Source organism: Mus pahari, chromosome 10 (genome assembly GCF_900095145.1).
Source record: "Mus pahari chromosome 10, PAHARI_EIJ_v1.1, whole genome shotgun sequence".
NCBI lineage: Eukaryota > Metazoa > Chordata > Mammalia > Rodentia > Muridae > Mus > Mus pahari.
The window spans coordinates 73615193-73619898 of record NC_034599.1 but is presented as its reverse complement, the minus strand read 5'-3'; the positions used below and the strand labels follow the sequence as shown (position 1 = coordinate 73619898).

The 4706-nt window shown below is 41.4% G+C and overlaps 1 pseudogene; it reads left to right on the top strand.

The window, feature by feature from the left end:
• Nucleotides 1-926: 926 nt before the first annotated feature.
• LOC110328393 overlaps nucleotides 927-4706 on the top strand; it is a 181841-nt pseudogene continuing 178061 nt past the window's right edge.

The following is a 4706-nucleotide window of genomic DNA, read 5'->3' as shown; positions in this document are numbered from 1 at the left end:
TTTTTTTTTTTTTTTTTTTTGGTTTTTTTTTTTTAATGAGTTTTCGGTGTGTGAGAATGTTGTCTCCGCAGCCCTGTTTCTTGTGCCATTTCTTTGTTTTCTATTGCTGTCTGTGCTACTTCTGTTTTTTATTTGTGTTTCTCTGTTTTGCACTATTCTGGTTTATTTGTTTTTATCTTACCTTATTTTATTAAATGTCTCGTTCTATTCACTTGATCTTAGGCAAAAGAGAGAGAAAAAGAATGGGTGTGGACTTGGGTGGGTGGGGAATTAAGGCAGATCTGAGGAAGTTGGAGGAGGAGAAACAATAATCAGAATTAATTATATGAAAAAAAACTCTATTTGCAGGTTTTTTTTAAGTGAAAAAATAAAATACAAAAGCAATCAGAAGCATCTTACTAAATAGTTCAATGAACATACCAAGGTCTTTCCTGGGAGGGGAGAGGGAATGAGCTAGGTAGAACTGGCAACGCAAAAGAGAGCTGTGGCAGAGCATAGCACAAGAACTTAGTATGTTGACGTATATGTGCAAAAAATACCATGATGAAGCCTGTTACTTTGTACGTTAGCCTAAAAATTAATTTTAAAATAATACAAAAAGACTATGTGGATAGCATACTCAATAAATAATGCCGTAATCCATGAACAATAAACATTTTCACATCAGAGAAATGTACGTGTTTTACTTTTTTGTGGGTGGTCCTGAAGATAGCACACAACGGATAAATCATACCACATGCCTACAAGCACCAGAAAAATGCACCATGATTTAGTAGAAAAACAACAAAATTTCCTTAATATCTCATTAGATATGGAAGAGCAGAAGTCACGCACAGCATTGGCAGTGTCTGAACTACAGAGAAGTGGAGGGGGTGAGAATGTACTGAAGTCTGGTCATTTAATCAATCATCCTTGAGGTGTGCGATATGGTTGCTGTTTTTAAAAACTTTCAGAAAGGAAGCTATTGCTGCTCCCACTTAGCATCTACCATTACTCCACCTCCTCTGCGCTTGCGTGGATGCAGGGTTTGCTTTGGAAGCAGTATGACCGACAGCCGTCACCACCAGCGGGTGGCAGTGAGACATAGACAGAGGCCTCATCCAAAAAGTAATAAAGACCACATTCATGAAAGTAAATGAGAAAAAGACATTGAAGGAATGACAAGAAATCTCATTTCCTATTGCAACCTTTAGAAGCACTTTCCGAATTTCTAGGCGGGATGGAACTGGTTTTAGAAAACAATAAAAATAAAGAATAACTGGAAATATCCAGCTTATATCATGACAACTTGCCAAGAGAATCTTCCAGATTCCTTAGGTGGAAAGCCATCCTTCATTCTGGGAACTGCAGACTGTGGAACCAACCGGCTAAGAAACAGCTGGAATCCACATGTCTTATTAACCATGCAAAGCTTCAAAAAGAATTCAAGTCCTTTCCCTTGGTTTTGTCCTGGCTTCTTGGCCACCTTCACTGTTTCTTAGGCTCACCTAGGAATCCTGGGCCCCCATTTCTTTCCTTAAGAAGCCCTTTGTCTCAAGAGATTAAAAGCCCCTTTCTTAACAATATGCAGCAGAGCAGGAGGGGAGGGAAGGGAAAGGGATGGGAGGAGAGGAGGGAGAGGGGAGGGGCTCTGCAGCTGCATCAAGGGGTGCACTTCAATCTGAAATGAAAAATGAAAGCAGCTGTCACCTCTTTGAGGGCTCTTGGCACCTAATACAAACAAGTAACCCTGGGAAGTGAAAGACTTAGGTTAAAAAATGGCTGTGTTCCTGTTTGATGGTCTCACACACAGGCCACGTGGCCACACTTTCCTCTGCCCCACTGAATATTTTTTTTCTAATTTTTATTAGGTATTTACTTCATTTACATTCCAAATGCTATCCCCAAAGTCCCCTATACCCTCCCCCACCTTCCCTACCCACCCACTCCCCCTTCTTGGCCCTGGTGTTCCCCTGTACTGGGGCATATAAAGTTTGCAAGAATAAGGGGCTTCTCTTCCCAATGATGGCTGACTAGACCATCTTCTGCTACATATGCAGCTATAGACATGAGCTCTGGGGGTACTGGTTAGTTCATATTGTTGTTCCACCTATAGGGTTGCAGCCCCCTTCAACTCCTTGGGTACTTTCTCTAGCTCCTCCATTGGGGCCCTGTGTTCCATCCAATAGCTGACTGTGAGCATCCACTTCTGTGTTTGCCAGGCACTGGCATAACCTCACAAGAGACAGCTATATCAGGGTCTTTTCAGGAAAATCTTGCTGGCATATGCAATAGTGTCTGCATTTGGTGGCTGATTATGGGATGGACCCCTGGGTCTGCCCCACTGAATCTTTTTGTTATTTTAAATCATGGCTGTGCTCTAAGGCTGAAAAAAAGCAAACATTCCCATGCAACACTGAGTTTCTAAAAATCAACATTTGGACAGGAGGGAAATTTACAGTGTTATGCTTTATTTTGTCTAGATACTTTTCTAGACAAGGAAGGTACAGTCTATATTTCTAGTTACGTAAAAATCCTTAGAGTACTGATCACCATTACCCCAACAATTACCTAAATATGACTCTCACTCAGTTTCTACCTTATTGATAGAAGACATGGCTAACTAGAAAACACTCAACTATGGAACCCTGGATGTTATCCTAAGAGTTGTTGTTGTGACTTAAAATATTACTGTGCTCAAGTTTACAAAATAAAACACAGGAGATGGTCGGGGGTTTCTAACACTTCTTTATATGCATATTTCGCCATTTTCACATAAACAAAATGAAATAATCATAGAAATAGAATGGAAGTTAAAATGCAGGCCATCTAAATAGAACTTACCTTCACTAAAGCACTGGACTGAAGGTCAAGATCCAAACCCCACACTCTTCTGGTATCAAACTATATTTGGAACTGTAAGTTAGATCAACTAAGAAACATATGTAGAATTACAATACTATTCTCTTTGAAGTATATATTAAAAAAAAAAAAAAACCAGGTTTTTTGGCACATGCCTTTAATTCCACCAGGGAGGCAGAGGCAGGCAGTGCTCTGTGAGTTTCAGACCAACCTGGTTCACATAGTGAGTCTCAAGACAATCATGGCTCCAGATACATAGGTCGCAGAGAATGGCCTTGTCTGACATCATTGAGCAGGGAGGCCCTTGGTCCTATGGAGGTTTGATGTTTCAGTGTAAGGGGATGCTGGGGGATGGGGCAGGAGAGGGTGGGTGGGTGAGGGAGCATCCTCATAGAGGCAAAGGGTAGGGAGGAGAGGGAGGTTGTGGGATGGAGTGCTTGTGGAGGAGTAACCAGGAAGTGGGATATCATTTGAGATTAAACAAATAGAATGATTAATAAAAAGAAAATGAGAAAAGAGGAGGAAAAAAGACAACCAGGACTAAATAGAGAGAGCCTGTCTCAAAATAAACAAACAACAAGAAAAAGCAAGTTTCCAAATAGGAATCATGAGAAGACAGCAGCAGAAAGAGAGAAATAAAAATAAAGAAAATAAAACAAACACGTAAGGTCATTTACTAAACTACAACATGGTTAAATATTCTAGACTCGTAGCAGTTCTAAAATATAGCACTTGGACCAGAATCACCTAGGAATTTGTTAAAAATGTGCATCTTCACAGGGTCTGCCAGATGGCTCAGCAGGTAACAGTGTTGGTTAATGAGACTGATAAACTCAGTTTAATACCCAGGACTTATATAAAAAAAGGAAATAATTCCTCCAAGTTGTCCTCACCTACAGAGAGAGAGAGAGAGAGAGAGAGAGAGAGAGAGAGAGACAGAGACAGAGACAGAGACAGAGACAGAGACAGAGACAGAGACAGAGAGACACACAGAGAGAGAGAGACAGAGACACAGACACAGAGACAGAGAGACAGAGACAGACAGACAGACAGACAGACAGACACACACCTAAATAAATCATGAGCACACACTGGTGCACAGGCTCACATAAATAAATGAAATAAAAAATTTATATAATAAAAGAAATAGGCATTTTCAGATCCTGCTCAGATAGCCTCTGACTGAGGAGCTAGACACTCCGAGGTACCCCCTTATAATCTGGGATTGACGGCAAAGCATCCCCATGCCAGCCTGCAGTGGGCGGCATCTCCTCCAAAAGGATGTTTGAACTTTATTAAAGCATTTATGGTTGGACACATAGGATTGGTCATCAAAATACATTGTAAATGAATGCAACAAACTAGTTGCAAACCCTAGGCCAGCAAATCTAAAGTCAATGGACAGCATGGTCTCTGGGACATTATAGACTGTGTTCTTGCTGTGAAGTGGGGAAATGCAAGCACTTTCTAAAAGTAGAAAGAGAAAGGAAAGAAGAAAAATGTCCACTCGGTTTGAGGTAACAGAAGAGGTAAATAGGGACATAATTGCTTCTCCTCTGTAGACAGATGCAATCTGTAGGGCTGAACATCTGCCTCAGGGAACTGTCCAAGCACCAGCAAGAACCCAGGTGAGGGACAGGGGTAAGGACTTGTATCCGCAATCTCCGTGTTTCTGTGAAGAAATGGGAGGTAGAGGCAAGAGGGTCTCCAGAAGCTCATAGGCCAACTAGCCTGGTACATGGCAACCAATGAAGAATGACCTCACCTAAGGCTGTCTTTTTTCTGACCTCCATATATAGACCATGGCGATAGTCTCTCTCTCTCTCTCTCTCTCTCTCTCTCTCTCTCTCTCTCTCTCTCTCTCT